The sequence below is a fragment of the Cupressus sempervirens genome, chromosome 7 (assembly GCF_028749045.1).
Source record: "Cupressus sempervirens isolate cs-2001-9-10 chromosome 7, ASM2874904v1, whole genome shotgun sequence".
Classification (NCBI taxonomy): domain Eukaryota; kingdom Viridiplantae; phylum Streptophyta; class Pinopsida; order Cupressales; family Cupressaceae; genus Cupressus; species Cupressus sempervirens.
In genome coordinates, this window is record NC_143124.1 from 692,503,467 (window position 1) to 692,519,611 (window position 16,145).

A 16,145-nucleotide genomic window follows, 5' to 3' on the forward strand; every position below is an offset into this window, starting at 1 on the left:
TCTTCCTTCTTTGGTTAACACCCAAAGATTTCAACCCGAATCGTGTCAGCAACCCCAACTCAAATAGCCTCGAGCCTTAATCGCCTGCAATTTTTTCGAACCACTCATGTCACCGTGCTTGACTTGATTCTATGTGCCCCAAGTCATGTACGTGATCCAAAAGTGATTAACTATTTTTCTGGCTAACGGCCAAAGTTTTCGAATCGACTCAGCTACCCCGACTCGAATTGCCTCGAGCCTTAACCGCCTCCATTTTTTTTTTTTCGCCCGACTCATGTAATCGCACTCGCCTTGATTCTGAGTGGCCCGAATCACTTACGTGATCCAAAACCGGGTAACTTTTTATTTTTTCTTTTTTTTGTCAAGTCCCAAAGTTTTGAACTCGAATAGAGTCGGATGCCCCGACTCGAGTCATCTCCAAATTTTTCGCACGACTCATGTCACCGTGCTCGACTTGATTCTAAGTGCCCCGAGCCGTGTACATGTTCCAAAAGCGGTTAACTTTTTCTTTTTGGTTAACGCCCAAAGTTTTCAACCCAACCCGCCTCGGCAACCTCGACTCGAAGCGCCTCGAGCCTTAATGGCCTCCAATGTTTTTGCACGACTCATGCCACCGTCGACTTTTCGCTCGAATCATGTCACCCAGGGCACCTCGATGCTACATGACCCGAGCCCTGTGCGCGATCCAAAATCGGGTAACGTTTTTTTTTGAACTCCCAAAATTTCATTCTTTTTTGCCTTACGAGGCCTATCATGATCTCTTTTTATAAAGAAAATTCTCAAATCGGATCGTTTCGGCTACCCTACCTCGAATCCGGCTAGCTAGGCGTAACGCCTCGAGTCGGCTTGGCAATACGTGAACTGAAACTTGTGCGTGATCCAAAAGCGGGTAACTTGTTTTTTTTTTTTTTTTTTTTTGTAATGCCCAAAATTTAGCGCTTTTCGCTGTACAGGGCCTCTCATGATTTTTTTTGTTTTTTTTTTTTTTTTTCCCCTCGTCGACCCACTCTGGCGACCCAGTCGGGTCGCCCGAGGCTGGGGCGACGGAGATGGGTTGACCTAGTCGGGTGACCCAAGTTGGGTCGACCCAGGCGTGCGATCCTGGCTGGGGACAGCAAGTCGATTCTATAAGTTTGCTTGCCAATTTTTCTAGCCAGGTCGGCTCACCAAGTCATCTAACCATGTGGTCTTTGCCAAATCAAGAATTGACTCTTTAAGTCCACTCACAGCTCGTCAAGACGGCTCACCAAGATGACTTACCATCTCGCCTCACCAGGTTGCCCCACCAGGTCGCCTCTTCTTTAAGACCGCTCACCATGTCGGCTCCCCAAGCCACCTCACCGAGTTGACTATTCAGGTTGCCTCACCAAGTCGACCCCTTAAGTTCGCTCACCAAGTCAGCTCCCTAAGTCAGCACACCAAGTCGAATCACCTAGTCATTTTACCACCTTGCCCCAGCAGGTGTGCTCGCCAAGTCGCCCCGCCGAGTTGCTTCTCTAAGCCCACTGACCATGTCAGCTCACCAAGTCAACTCTTTAAGTTCGCTCACCAGGTCAGCCCGCCCAAGTCGCCTCTTTAAGTTCGTTCGCCAGGTCGGCCCGCCCAAGTCACATCAGCAGAGCCCACTCACCATGTCAGCTCACCAAGTCGGTTGTTCAAGTACGTTGCCAAGTCAACTCTTTAAGTTCGCTCGCCAGGTCAGCCCGCCCAAGTCGCCTCTTTAAGTTCATTCGCCAGGTTGGCCCGCCCAAGTCGCATCAGCGGGCTAACTCGCCGAGTCACCTCACGAAGTTGACTCTTTAAGTGCGCTCACCAAGTCAGCTCACCAAGTCGACTCACCATCTCGCCTCGATAAGTTGGCTTGCCGAGTTACCCCACCAAGTCGTCGCCTCTTTAAGCCCGCTCACCGTGTCAGCTCGTCAGGTCGGCTCACCAAGTCGACTAATCAAGTAGGCCCACCAAGTCGCCTCAAGGATAGCTCCTCACCATGTTGACTCAATGAGTCGCCTCACCATGTTGACTCTTTGAGCCCGCTCGCCGGGTCGCCTCACCAAGTCGACTCGAGTACGTTGCCAAGTCGACTCTTTAAGTTCGCTCGCCAGGATGACTCGCCAAGTCAGCTCACCATGTCATCTCAACGAACCAACACACCGAGCCGCCTCACCACGTCGGCTCTCTAATACCACTCACCAAGTCGCCCCACCAACTCGCCCCGTTAGGCCCACTCACCACATCGCCCCGTTAGGCCCACTCTCACCAAGTGGACTCTTTAAGTCTGCTCATAAAGTCGAGCCACCAAGTACTCTCACCAAGTCGACTCTTTAAGTCCTTTCATCGAGTCACCCAACCAAGTACTCTCACCAAGTCAACTCTTTAGGTCCGTTCATCAAGTCACCCAACAAAGTCGACCCTCTAAGTTCGTTCATCGAGTCACCCGACCAAGTCGACTGTTTAAGTCCTTTCATCAAGTCACCCCGCCAAGCCGACTCTTTAAGTCCGTTCATCAAGTCACCAGAACAACTACTCTCACCAAGTCGACTCTATAAGTCCGTTCATCAAGTCGGCCCACCAAGTACTCCCACCAAGTCGACTCTTTAAGTCCGTTCATCAGTTCACCCCGCGAAGTACTCTCACCAAGTCAACTCTTTAGGTCCGTTCATCAAGTCACCCCGCCGAGTCGACCCTTTAAGTCCGTTCATCAAGTCGCCCCACCGAGTTGCTTCTCTAATCCCACTCACCATATCCGCTCACCAAGTCGGTTGTTCAAGTACGTTGCCAAGTCAACTCTTTAAGTTCGCTCGCTAGGTCAGCCCGCCCAAGTCGCCTCTTTAAGTTCGTTCGCCAGGTCGGCCTGCCCAAGTCGCATCAGCGGGCTAACTCGCTGAGTCACCTCACGAAGTTGACTCTTTAAGTGCGCTCACCAAGTCAGCTCACCAAGTCGACTCACCATCTCGCCTCGATAAGTTGGCTTGCCGAGTTACCCCACCAAGTCGTCGCCTCTTTAAGCCCGCTGACCGTGTCAGCTCGTCAGGTCGGCTCACCAAGTTGACTAATCAAGTAGGCCCACCAAGTCGCCTCAAGGATAGCTCCTCACCATGAGTCGCCTCACCATGTTCACTCAATGAGTCACCTCACCATGGTGACTCTTTGAGCCCGCTCGCCGGGTCGCCTCACCAAGTCGACTCGAGTACGTTGCCAAGTCGACTCTTTAAGTTCGCTCGCCGGGTCGACTCGCCAAGTCAGCTCACCATGTCATCTCAACGAACCAACTCGCCGAGTCGCCTCACCACGTCGGCTCTCTAATACCACTCGCCAAGTCGCCCCACCAACTCGCCCCGTTAGGCCCACTCACCACATCGCCCCGTTAGGCCCACTCTCACCAAGTGGACTCTTTAAGTCTGCTCATAAAGTCGAGCCACCAAGTACTCTCACCAAGTCAACTCTTTAAGTCCTTTCATCGAGTCACCCAACCAGGTACTCTCACCAAGTCAACTCTTTAGGTCTGTTCATCAGGTCACCCCGCAAAGTTGACCCTCTAAGTTCATTCATCGAGTCACCCAACCAAGTCGACTGTTTAAGTCCTTTCATCAAGTCACCCCGCCAAGCTGACTCTTTAAGTCCGTTCATCAAGTCACCAGAACAACTACTCTCACCAAGTCGACTCTATAAGTCCGTTCATCAAGTCGGCCCACCAAGTACTCCCACCAAGTCGACTCTTTAAGCCCGTTCATCAGTTCACTCTGCCAAGTACTCTCACCAAGTCAACTCTTTAGGTCCGTTCATCAAGTCACCCCGCCAAGTCGACCCTTTAAGTCCGTTCATCAAGTCGCCCCGCCGAGTTGCTTCCCTAAGCCCACTCACCATGTCAGCTCACCAAGTCGGTTGTTCAAGTACGTTGCCAAGTCAACTCTTTAAGTTCACTCGCCAGGTCAGCCCGCCCAAGTCGCCTCTTTAAGTTCGTTCGCCAGGTCGGCCTGCCCAAGTCGCATCAGCGGGCTAACTCGCCGAGTCACCTCACGAAGTTGACTCTTTAAGTGCGCTCACCAAGTCAGCTCACCAAGTCGACTCACCATCTCGCCTCGATAAGTTGGCTTGCTGAGTTACCCCACCAAGTCGTCGCCTCTTTAAGCCCGCTCACCGTGTCAGCTCGTCAGGTCGGCTCACCAAGTCGACTAATCAAGTAGGCCCACCAAGTCGCCTCAAGGATAGCTCCTCACCATGTTGACTCAATGAGTCGCCTCACCATGTTGACTCTTTGAGCCCGCTCGCCGGGTCGCCTCACCAAGTCGACTCGAGTACGTTGCCAAGTCGACTCTTTAAGTTTGCTCGCCAGGTCGACTCGCCAAGTCAGCTCACCATGTCATCTCAACGAACCAACTCGCCGAGCCGCCTCACCACGTCGGCTCTCTAATACCACTCGCCAAGTCGCCCCACCAACTCGCCCCGTTAGGCCCACTCACCACATCGCCCCGTTAGGCCCACTCTCACCAAGTGGACTCTTTAAGTCTGCTCATAAAGTCGAGCCACCAAGTACTCTCACCAAGTCGACTCTTTAAGTCGTTTCATCGAGTCACCCAACCAAGTACTCTCACCAAGTCAACTCTTTAGGTCCGTTCATCAAGTCACCCCGCAAAGTCGACCCTCTAAGTTCGTTCATCGAATCACCCGACCAAGTCGACTGTTTAAGTCCTTTCATCAAGTCACCCCGCCAAGCCGACTCTTTAAGTCCGTTCATCAAGTCACCAGAACAACTACTCTCACCAAGTCGACTCTATAAGTCCGTTCATCAAGTCGGCCCACCAAGTACTCCCACCAAGTTGACTCTTTAAGTCCGTTCATCAGTTCACCCCGCCAAGTACTCTCACCAAGTCAACTCTTTAGGTCCGTTCATCAAGTCACCCTGCCAAGTCGACCCTTTAAGTCCGTTCATCAAGTCGCCCCGTCGAGTTGCTTCTCTAAGCCCACTCACCGTGTCAGCTCACCAAGTCGGTTGTTCAAGTACGTTGCCAAGTCAACTCTTTAAGTTCGCTCGCCAGGTCAGCCCGCCCAAGTTGCCTCTTTAAGTTCGTTCGCCAGGTCGGCCCGCCCAAGTCGCATCAGCGGGCTAACTCGCCGAGTCACCTCACGAAGTTGACTCTTTAAGTGCGCTCACCAAGTCAGCTCACCAAGTCGACTCACCATCTCGCCTCGATAATTTGGCTTGCCGAGTTACCCCACCAAGTCGTCGCCTCTTCAAGCCCGCTCACCGTGTCAGCTCGTCAGGTCGGCTCACCAAGTCGACTAATCAAGTAGGCCCACCAAGTCGCCTCAAGGATAGCTCCTCACCATGAGTCGCCTCACCATGTTGACTCTTTGAGCCCGCTCGCCGGGTCGCCTCACCAAGTCGACTCGAGTACGTTGCCAAGTCCACTCTTTAAGTCAGCTCGCCGGGTCGACTCGCCAAGTCAGCTCACCATGTCATCTCAACGAACCAACTCGCCGAGTCGCCTCACCACGTCGGCTCTCTAATACCACTCACCAAGTCGCCCCACCAACTCGTCCCGTTAGGCCCACTCACCACATCGCCCCGTTAGGCCCACTCTCACCAAGTGGGCTCTTTAAGTCTGCTCATAAAGTCGAGCCACCAAGTACTCTCACCAAGTCGACTCTTTAAGTCCTTTCATCGAGTCACCCCACCAAGTACTCTCACCAAGTCAACTCTTTAGGTCCGTTCATAGAGTCACCCCACCAAGTCGACCCTTCAAGTGCGTTCATCAAGTCACCCCACCAAGTCGACTCTTTAAGTTCATTCATTAAGTCACCCCGCCAGGTCAGCCCAAAAATTACTCTCACCAAGTCGACTCTTTAAGTTCGTTCATCAAGTCACCCCGCCAGGTCAGCCCACCAAGTGGACTCTTTAAGTTCGTTCATGAAGTCACTCTGCCAAGTCAGCCCACCAGGTCGACTCTTTAAGTTCGTTCATCAAGTCACCCCGCCAGGTCAGCCCACCAACTACTCTCACCAAGTCGACTCTTTAAGTTTGCTCACCAAGTCACCCCGCCAGGTCGGCCCACCAAGTACTCTCACCAGGTCGACTCTTTAGGTTTGTTCATCAGGGCACCCCACCGAGTACTCTCACCAAGTCGACTCTTTAAGTTCGTTCATCAAGTCGCCCCGCCAGGTCGGCCCACCAAGTACTCTCACCAAGTCGACCCTTTAAGTTCGGTCATCAACTCACCCCGCCAGGTCGGCCCACCAAGTACTCTCACAAAGTCGACTCTTTAGGTTCGTTCATCAATTCACCCCGCCAGCTCGGCCCACCAAGTTCTCTCACCGGGTCGACTCTTTAAGTTCGTTCATCAAGTCACCCCGCCAGTTCGACCCACCAAGTACTCTAACAAAGTCGACTCTCTAAGTTCGTTCATCAAGTCACCCTGCCAGGTCAGCCCAGCAAGTACTCTCACCAAGTCACCCTGCTACTTCGACCCACCAAGTTGACTCTTTAAGTTCGTTCATCAAGTCACCCGGCCAAGTCGGCCCACCAAGTCGACTCTTTAAGTCCGTTCATCAAGTCACCAGGCCAAGTCGGCCCACCAAGTCGACTCTTTAAGTCCGTTCATCAAGTCACGTGACCAGGTCAGCCCACCGAGTACTCTCACCAAGTGGACTCTTTAAGTTTGTTCATCAAGTCACCCGGCCAGGTCGGCCCACCAAGTACTCTCACCAAGTCGACTCTCTAAGTCCGTTCATCAAGTCACCCCGCCAGGTCGGCCCACCAAGTCGAATCTTTAAGTCCGTTCATCAAGTCACCCCACCAAGTACTCTAACCAAGTCGATTCTTCAAGTGCGTTCATCAAGTCACCCGACCAACTACTCTCACCAAGTCGACTCTTTTACTATGTTCATCAAGTCACCCCACCAAGCACTCTCACCAGGTCAACTCTTTAGGTCCGTTCATAAAGTCACCCCACCAAGTCGACCCTTCAAGTGCGTTCATCAAGTCACCCCACCAAGTACTCTCACCAATTCGACTCTTTAAGTCTTTTCATCAAGTACCACACCAAGTACTCTCACCAAGTCAACTCTTTAGGACCGTTCCTCAAGTCACCTCGCCAAGTCGACCCTTGAAGTCCGTTCATCAAGTCACCCCACCAAGTCGACTCTTTAAGTCAGTTCACGAAGTCACCCAACCAGGTCGGCCCACCAAGGACTCTCACCAAGTCGACTCTCTAAGTCTGTTCATCAGGTCACCCCACCGAGTACTCTCACCAAGTCAACTCTTTAGGTCCGTTCATCAAGTCACCCCGCAAAGTCGACCCTCTAAGTTCGTTCATCGAGTCACCCGACCAAGTCGACTGTTTAAGTCCTTTCATCAAGTCACCCTGCCAAGCCGACTCTTTAAGTCCGTTCATCAAGTCACCAGAACAACTACTCTCACCAAGTCGACTCTATAAGTCCGTTCATCAAGTCGGCCCACCAAGTACTCCCACCAAGTAGACTCTTTAAGTCCGTTCATCAGTTCACCCCGCCAAGTACTCTCACCAAGTCAACTCTTTAGGTCCGTTCATCAAGTCACCCCGCCGAGTCGACCCTTTAAGTCCGTTCATCAAGTCGCCCCACCGAGTTTCTTCTCTAATCCCACTCACCATGTCCGCTCACCAAGTCGGTTGTTCAAGTACGTTGCAAAGTCAACTCTTTAAGTTCGCTCGCCAGGTCAGCCCGCCCAAGTCGCCTCTTTAAGTTCATTCGCCAGGTCGGCCCGCCCAAGTCGCATCAGCGGGCTAACTCGCCGAGTCACCTCACGAAGTTGACTCTTTAAGTGCGCTCACCAAGTCAGCTCACCAAGTCGACTCACCATCTCGCCTCGATAAGTTGGCTTGCCAAGTTACCCCACCAAGTCGTCGCCTCTTTAAGCCCGCTCACCGTGTCAGCTCGTCAGGTCGTCTCACCAAGTCGACTAATCAAGTAGGCCCACCAAGTCGCCTCAAGGATAGCTCCTCACCATGAGTCGCCTCACCATGTTCACTCAATGAGTCGCCTCACCATGGTGACTCTTTGAGCTCGCTCGCCGGGTCGCCTCACCAAGTCGACTCGAGTACGTTGCCAACTCGACTCTTTAAGTTCGCTCGCCGGGTCGACTCGCCAAGTCAGCTCACCATGTCATCTCAACGAACCAACTCACCGAGTCGCCTCACCACGTCGGCTCTCTAATACCACTCGCCAAGTCGCCCCACCAACTCGCCCCGTTAGGCCCACTCACCACATCGCCCCGTTAGGCCCACTCTCACCAAGTGGACTCTTTAAGTCTGCTCATAAAGTCGAGCCACCAAGTACTCTCACCAAGTCGACTCTTTAAGTCCTTTCATCGAGTCACCCAACCAAGTACTCTCACCAAGTCAACTCTTTAGGTCTGTTCATCAAGTCACCCCGCAAAGTCGACCCTCTAAGTTCGTTCATCGAGTCACCCGACCAAGTCGACTGTTTAAGTCCTTTCATCAAGTCACCCCGCCAAGCGGACTCTTTAAGTCCGTTCATCAAGTCACCAGAACAACTACTCTCACCAAGTCGACTCTATAAGTCCGTTCATCAAGTCGGCCCACCAAGTACTCCCACCAAGTCGACTCTTTAAGCCCGTTCATCAGTTCACTCCGCCAAGTACTCTCACCAAGTCAACTCTTTAGGTCCGTTCATCAAGTCACCCCGCCAAGTCGACCCTTTAAGTCCGTTCATCAAGTCACCCCGCCGAGTTGCTTCTCTAAGCCCACTCACCATGTCAGCTCACCAAGTCAGTTGTTCAAGTACGTTGCCAAGTCAACTCTTTAAGTTCGCTCGCCAGGTCAGCCCGCCCAAGTCGCCTCTTTAAGTTCGTTCGCCAGGTCAGCCCGCCCAAGTCGCATCAGCGGGCTAACTCACCGAGTCACCTCACGAAGTTGACTCTTTAAGTGCGCTCACCAAGTCAGCTCACCAAGTCGACTCACCATCTCGCCTCGATAAGTTGGCTTGCCGAGTTACCCCACCAAGTCGTCGCCTCTTTAAGCCCGCTCACCATGTCAGCTCGTCAGGTCAGCTCACCAAGTCGACTAATCAAGTAGGCCCACCAAGTCACCTCAAGGATAGCTCCTCACCATGAGTCGCCTCACCATGTTCACTCAATGAGTCGCCTCACCACGTCGGCTCTCTAATAACACTCGCCAAGTCGCCCCACCAACTCGCCCCGTTAGGCCCACTCACCACATCGCCCCGTTAGGCCCACTCTCACCAAGTGGACTCTTTAAGTCTTCTCATAAAGTCGAGCCACCAAGTACTCTCACCAAGTCGACTCTTTAAGTCCTTTCATCGAGTCACCCCACCAAGTACTCTCACCAAGTCAACTCTTTAGGTCCGTTCATAGAGTCACCCCACCAAGTCGACCCTTCAAGTGCGTTCATCAAGTCACCCCACCAAGTCGACTCTTTAAGTTCATTCATCAAGTCACCCCGCCAGGTCAGCCCACAAATTACTCTCTCCAAGTCGACTCTTTAAGTTCGTTCATCAATTCACCCCGCCAGGTCGGCCCACCGAGTGGACTCTTTAAGTTCGTTCATGAAGTCACTCTCACAAGTCGGCCCACCAGGTCGACTCTTTAAGTTCGTTCATCAAGTCACCCCGCCAGGTCAGCCCACCAACTACTCTCACCAAGTCGACTCTTTAAGTTTTCTCACCAAGTCACCCCGCCAGGTCGGCCCACCAAGTACTCTCACCAGGTCGACTCTTTAGGTTTGTTCATCAGGTCACCCCACCGAGTACTCTCACCAAGTCGACTCTTTAAGTTCGTTCATCAAGGCGCCCCGCCAGGTCGGCCCACCAAGTACTCTCACCAAGTCGACCCTTTAAGTTCGGTCATCAACTCACCCCGCCAGGTCGGCCCACCAAGTACTCTCACAAAGTCGACTCTTTAGGTTCGTTCATCAATTCACCCCGCCAGCTCGGCCCACCAAGTTCTCTCACCAGGTCGACTCTTTAAGTTCGTTCATCAAGTCACCCCGCCAGTTCGACCCACCAAGTACTCTCACAAAGTCGACTCTCTAAGTTCGTTCATCAAGTCACCCTGCCAGGTCAGCCCACCAAGTACTCTCACCAAGTCACCCCGCTAGTTCGACCCACCAAGTCGACCCTTTAAGTTTGTTCATCAAGTCACCCGGCCAAGTCGGCCCACCAAGTCGACTCTTTAAGTCCGTTCATCAAGTCACGTGACCAGGTCAGCCCACCGGGTACTCTCACCAAGTCGACTCTTTAAGTTTGTTCATCAAGTCGCCCGGCCAGGTCGGCCCACCAAGTACTCTCACCAAGTCGACTCTCTAAGTCCGTTCATCATGTCACCCCGCCAGGTCGGCCCACCAAGTCGAATCTTTAAGTCCGTTCATCAAGTCACCCCACCAAGTACTCTAACCAAGTCGATTCTTCAAGTGCGTTCATCAAGTCACCCGACCAACTACTCTCACCAAGTCGACTCTTTAACTATGTTCATCAAGTCACCCCACCAAGCACTCTCGCCACGTCAACTCTTTAGGTCCGTTCATAAAGTCACCCCACCAAGTCGACCCTTCAAGTGCGTTCATCAAGTCACCCCACCAAGTACTCTCACCAATTCGACTCTTTAAGTCTTTTCATCAAGTCACCACACCAAGTACTCTCACCAAGTCAACTCTTTAGGACCGTTCATCAAGTCACCTCGCCAAGTCGACCCTTGAAGTCCGTTCATCAAGTCACCCCACCAAGTACTCCCACCAAGTCGACTCTTTAAGTCAGTTCACGAAGTCACCCAACCAGGTCGGCCCACCAAGGACTCTCACCAAGTCGACTCTCTAAGTCTGTTCATCGGGTCACCCCACCGAGTACTCTCACCAAGTCAACTCTTTAGGTCCGTTCATCAAGTCACCCCGCCAAGTCGACCCTTTAAGTCCGTTCATCAAGTCGCCCCGCCAAGTACTCTCACCAAGTCAATCCTTTAAGTCCTTTCATCAAGTCACCCCACCAAGTCGACTCTCGAAGTCCGTTCATCAAGTCACCAGAACAAGTAATCTAACCAAGTCGACTCTTTAAGTCCGTCCATAAAGTCACCCCACCAGGTCGGCCCACCAAGTACTCCCACCAAGCCGACTCTTTATGTTCGTTCATCAGTTCACCCCGCCAAGTACTCTCACCAAGTTGACTCTTTAAGTCTGCTCATCAAGTCGAGCCACCAGGTACTCTCACCAAGTCGACTCTTTGAGTCCGTTCATCAAGTCGCCCCACCAAGTACTCTAACCAAGTCGATTCTTCAAGTGCGTTCATCAAGTCGCCCCACCAAGTACTCTCACCAAGTCGACTCTTTAAGTCCTTTCATCGAGTCACCCCGCCAAGTACTCTCACCAAGTCAACTCTTTAGGTCCGTTCATAGAGTCACCCCACCAAGTCGACCCTTCAAGTGCGTTCATCAAGTCACCCCGCCAGGTCGGCCCACCAAGTCGAATCTCTAAGTCCGTTCATCAAGTCATTGTCCCGATCTGGCCGAGCCGTTCTGGCTGAGCCATGCTGGCCGAGCCGATCTGGGCGAGCCATTCTGGCCGACCCGATCCTGCCGAGCCGTTCTGGGCAAGCCATGCTGGCCGAGCCGATCTGGGCGAGCCATTCTGGCCGAGCCGATCTGGGCGACCCGTTCTGGCCGAGCCGATCTGGGCGAGCCGTTGTGGCCGAGCCATGCTGGCCGAGCCGATCTGGGCGAGCCGTTCTGGCCGAGCCATGATGGCCGAGCCAATCTGGGCGAGCCGTTCTGGCCGAGCCGATCTGGCCGAGCTCCAAAAACGGTGTCGTGGATGGCTGTTTGATCGCCTCTGTGCCAACTCGATCGGCACAACATTGGGAATGGTTCGACAGCGGTTGTCGTTCCAATGTGTCATCGGGATGTCTTGGAACGCGGCCTTCCAAGGGCGAGCTCGCGTCTAGCACTTGGATTGTGCTTTGTCACAAGTGAATGGGGAGATCTCTTTGTGAACGGCGGCATGGCGATTGCAAGAGAAAATTGACTTAGTAGTCGGAGCATTGGCATCGGGCCATTGTGACGGCCTTGCAATTTCTCTATAATTGCAACCTATGTTTGCGCAGTAGCAGAGTTTGCATGTATGATTGGGCTTTGTTCTTGACGGTTCCAAGTACTCTCACCAAGGCTGGGCGAGCCATGCTGGCCGAGCCGATCTGGGCGAGCCATTCTGGCCGAGCCGTTTTGGCCGAGCCATGCTGGCCGAGCCGATCTGGGCGAGCCGTTCTGGCCGAGCCGTTCTGGCCGAGCCGATCTGGGCGAGCCAATCTGGGCGAGCCGTTCTGGCCGAGCCATGCTGGCCGAGCCGATCTGGGCGAGCCGTTCTGGCCGAGCCATGCTGGCCGAGCCGTTCTGGCCGAGCCATGCTGGCCGAGCCGATCTGGGCGAGCCGTTCTGGCCGAGCCGATCTGGCCGAGCTCCAAAAACGGTGTCGTGGATGGCTGTTTGGTCGCCTCTGTGCCAACTCGATCGGCACAACATTGGGAATGGTTCGACAGCGGTTGTCGTTCCAATGTGTCATCGGGATGTCTTGGAACGCGGCCTTCCAAGGGCGAGCTCGCGTCTAGCACTTGGATTGTGCTTCGTCACAAGTGAATGGGGAGATCTCTTTGTGAACGGCGGCATGGCGATTGCAAGAGAAAATTGACTTAGTAGTCGGAGCATTGGCATCGGGCCATTGTGACGGCCTTGCAATTTCTCTATAATTGCAACCTATGTTTGCGCAGTAGCAGAGTTTGCATGTATGATTGGGCTTTGTTCTTGACGGTTCCAAGTACTCTCACCAAGGCTGGGTGAGCCATGCTGGCCGAGCCGATCTGGGCGAGCCATTCTGGCCGAGCCGTTTTGGCCGAGCCATGCTGGCCGAGCCGATCTGGGCGAGCCGTTCTGGCCGAGCCGTTCTGGCCGAGCCGATCTGGGCGAGCCGTTCTGGCTGAGCCATGCTGGCCGAGCCGATCTGGGCGAGCCGTTCTGGCCGAGCCATGCTGGCCGAGCCGTTCTGGCCGAGCCATGCTGGCCGAGCCGATCTGGGCGAGCCGTTCTGGCCGAGCCGATCTGGCCGAGCTCCAAAAACGGTGTCGTGGATGGCTGTTTGGTCGCCTCTGTGCTAACTCGATCGGCACAACATTGGGAATGGTTCGACAGCGGTTGTCGTTCCAATGTGTCATCGGGATGTCTTGGAACGCAGCCTTTCAAGGGCGAGCTCGCGTCTAGCACTTGGATTGTGCGTCGTCACAAGTGATTGGGGAGATCTCTCTGTGAACGGCGGCATGGCGATTGCAAGCGAAAATTGACTTAGTAGTCGGAGCATTGGCCTCGGGCCATTGTGACGGCCTTGCAATTTCTCTATAATTGCAACCTATGTTTGCGCAGTAGCAGAGTTTGCACGTTAGATTGGCCTTTGTTCTTGACAGTTCGAAGTACTCTCACCAAGGCTGGGCGAGCCATGCTGGGCGAGCCGATCTGGGCGAGCCATTCTGGCCGAGCCGATCTGGGCGAGCTCCAAAAACGGTGTCGTGGATGGCTGTTTGGTCACATTTTTCATTGAATTGGATTTTTAAGGGAGTTGTCCGCGCTGTCGCAGATTTCTAATGCAGAGCGAGCCTCGCACTAATAGCTTATATAGGAGAGGTTGTTGCCGCGAGCCTCTCCCATGCCCCTTTCATTGATTCAACATTGGTGTCTAGGCGGATCGGATTGTTGGCTTTTCAAACGGTGTATGCTGATGTTGAATGAATGAAAGGGGCATGAAGCGATCTCAGTGCTTTTCCTCGGCTCTCCTTTAGATCATGTTTTCCGATGACTCAATTTTGGAAAAGGTGAGGCAGCGGTTGCCGATCCATGGCGTGTGTTTTTGGTGGTTTTAAAACTTGATCTAAACGTGAGCCTTTGTCTAGCTCTCCGGCGTTGCTTGGTATAATGGCAATTTGCTATGGGTGCTCGGCGCTCTAGCAATTTTTCATGGTGTACTTATCGCGGCTACATGGGAGCTTTAATATCGAAAGCTCTCGGCGAAAAATGGTGGCCGAGCCATGCTGGCGGACCCGATCTGGCTTAGCCGTTTTCGTCGACCCGATCTGGCTCTCGTTTCTCACTCCATCGGCACAAATTCGGGAGTTGTTCGACAGCGGTTGTCGTTCCAATGTGTCATTGCGGTGATCTGGAGAGCGATGCTAAGTGCGGGAGCTTGCGTCTAGCATTTGGGGATGTTTGTGCAAGCGAGCAGGGGAGCTTCTCTTATCGGAACCTCTCCGTGGCCTTTGAATATAGACCCAGTGCCGACGATATCGATGGATACGAGCCTTGGATTATAAAATTGTTCAGCTAACATTGGTTTTTGTGAGAGATGGGTACGAAAGCACTTCCCGATCGATACGCGGGAGTTCCCTAAGATCGCCTCTGTGCCAACTCTATCGGCACAACATTGGGAATGGTTCAACAGCGGTTGTCGTTCCAATGTGTCATCGGGATGTCTTGGAACGCGGCCTTTCAAGGGCGAGCTCGCGTCTAGCACTTCGATTGTGCGTCGTCACAAGTGAATGGGGAGATCTCTCTGTGAACGGCGGCATGGCGATTGCAAGAGAAAATCGACTTAGCAGTCGGAGCATTGGCCTCGGGCCATTGCGACGGCCTTGCAATTTCTCTATAATTGCAAGCTATGTTTGCGCAGTAGCAGAGTTTGCATGTTAGATTGGCCTTTGTTCTTGACAGTTCGAAGTACTCTCACCGAGTCAGCAAGTCACCATGCTGGCGTAGCCGATCTGGGCGAGCTCCAAAAACGGTGTCGTGGATGGCTGTTTGGTCACATTTTTCATTGAATTGGATTTTTAAGGATTTTGTCCGCGCTATCGCAGATTTCTAATGCAGAGCGAGCCTCGCACTAATAGCTTATATAGGAGAGGTTGTTGCCGCGAGCCTCTCCCATGCCCCTTTCATTGATTCAACATTGGTGTCTAGGCGGATCGGATTGTTGGGTTTTCAAACGGTGTATGCTGATGTTGAATGAATGAAAGGGGCATGAAGCGATCTCAGTGCTTTTCCTCGGCTCTCCTTTAGATAATGTTTTCCGATGACTCAATTTTGGAAAAGGTGAGGCAGCGGTTGCCAATCCATGGCGTGTCTTTTTGGTGATTTTAAAACTTGATCTAAACGTGAGCCCTTGTCTAGCACTCCGGCGTTGCTTGGTATAATGGCAATTTGCTATGGGTGCTCGGCGCTCTAGCAATTTTGTCATGGTGTACTTATCACTGCTACATGGGAGCTTTAATATCGAAAGCTCTCGGCGAAAAATGGTGGCCGACCCGATCTGGCTTAGCCGTTTTCGTCGACCCGATCTGGCTCTTCTTTCTCACTCCATCGGCACAAATTCGGGAGTTGTTCGACAGCGGTTGTCGTTCCAATGTGTCATTGCGGTGATCTGGAGAGCGATGCTAAGGGCCGGAGCTTGCGCCTAGAATTTGGGGATGTTTGTGCAAGAGAGCAGGGGAGCTTCTCTTATCGGAACCTCTCCGTGGCCTTTGAATATAGACCCAGTGCTGACGATATCGATGGATACGAGCCTTGGATTCTAAAATTGTTCAGCCAGCTAACATTGGTTTTTGTGAGAGATGGGTACGAAAGCACTTCCCGATTGATTCGCGGGAGCTCCCTAAGATCGCCTCTGTGCCAACTCGATCGGCACAACATTGGGAATGGTCCGACAGCGGTTGTCATTCCAATGTGTCATCGGGATGTCTTGGAATGCGGCCTTTCAAGGGCTAGATCGCGTCTAGCACTAGGATTGTGCGTCGGCACAAGTGAATGGGGAGATCTCTCTGTGAACGACGGCATGGTGATTGCAAGAGAAAATTGACTTAGTAGTCGGAGCATTGGCCTCGGGCCATTGTGACGGCCTTGCAATTTCTCTATAATTGCAAGCTATGTTTGCGCAGTAGCAGAGTTTGCATGTAAGATTGGCCTTTGTTCTTGACAGTTCCAGGAGATGACCTCCGGAACTTTTGGATTGGGCCCCTTCAAGGTGAAATTCATCCAGTTGATCGGATGAGCTCGATGACCATTTCACTCCCTTGGCTCCATGAATTCAAATCCCATCCAGCTGCCGTGAAGCCAT